Here is a 430-nt window from a genome sequence, read left to right as displayed (position 1 = left end):
CCCTTTCTCCTCTTCTCCTCTCCCTTTTCTTAGGACTCACAGGTCCCTGATATTTAGTTAATTTTCTGCTAGAGACCTGGTACACTCTGATTTTAGATAAAGTAAGCCTAGGTGTTGTCAGTGGGTAAGCAGAGGAGGGGCTGTGTTGACACAGGCAGTGGGAGGCTGGAGCAGTCGGTGCTGTAGGCTTCCTGCTGAGACTGAGAAGGCTCATGAATGGTGTCTCAATGTTGGTTTCACTGAGAGCTGCCTCTTGGTCTCTTCACCACTGTAGTTTTTCCAAACCATCAGCTGCTTTTAATGTAAGATCTCTTTGTAGCCATCCTGTTATATTTGTAAACAATCTAATTAAATGATATCAGCACTTAAAAAAAAAAAGAAAGAATTCACCAACCAACCATCTGCTGCCTTCAACAGACCTAACACACAA

This window comes from Cebus imitator, unplaced genomic scaffold (genome assembly GCF_001604975.1).
Source record: "Cebus imitator isolate Cc_AM_T3 unplaced genomic scaffold, Cebus_imitator-1.0 Scaffold255, whole genome shotgun sequence".
NCBI lineage: Eukaryota > Metazoa > Chordata > Mammalia > Primates > Cebidae > Cebus > Cebus imitator.
The sequence above is the reverse complement of the archived record's forward strand: the minus strand, read 5'-3'. Positions refer to the sequence as shown.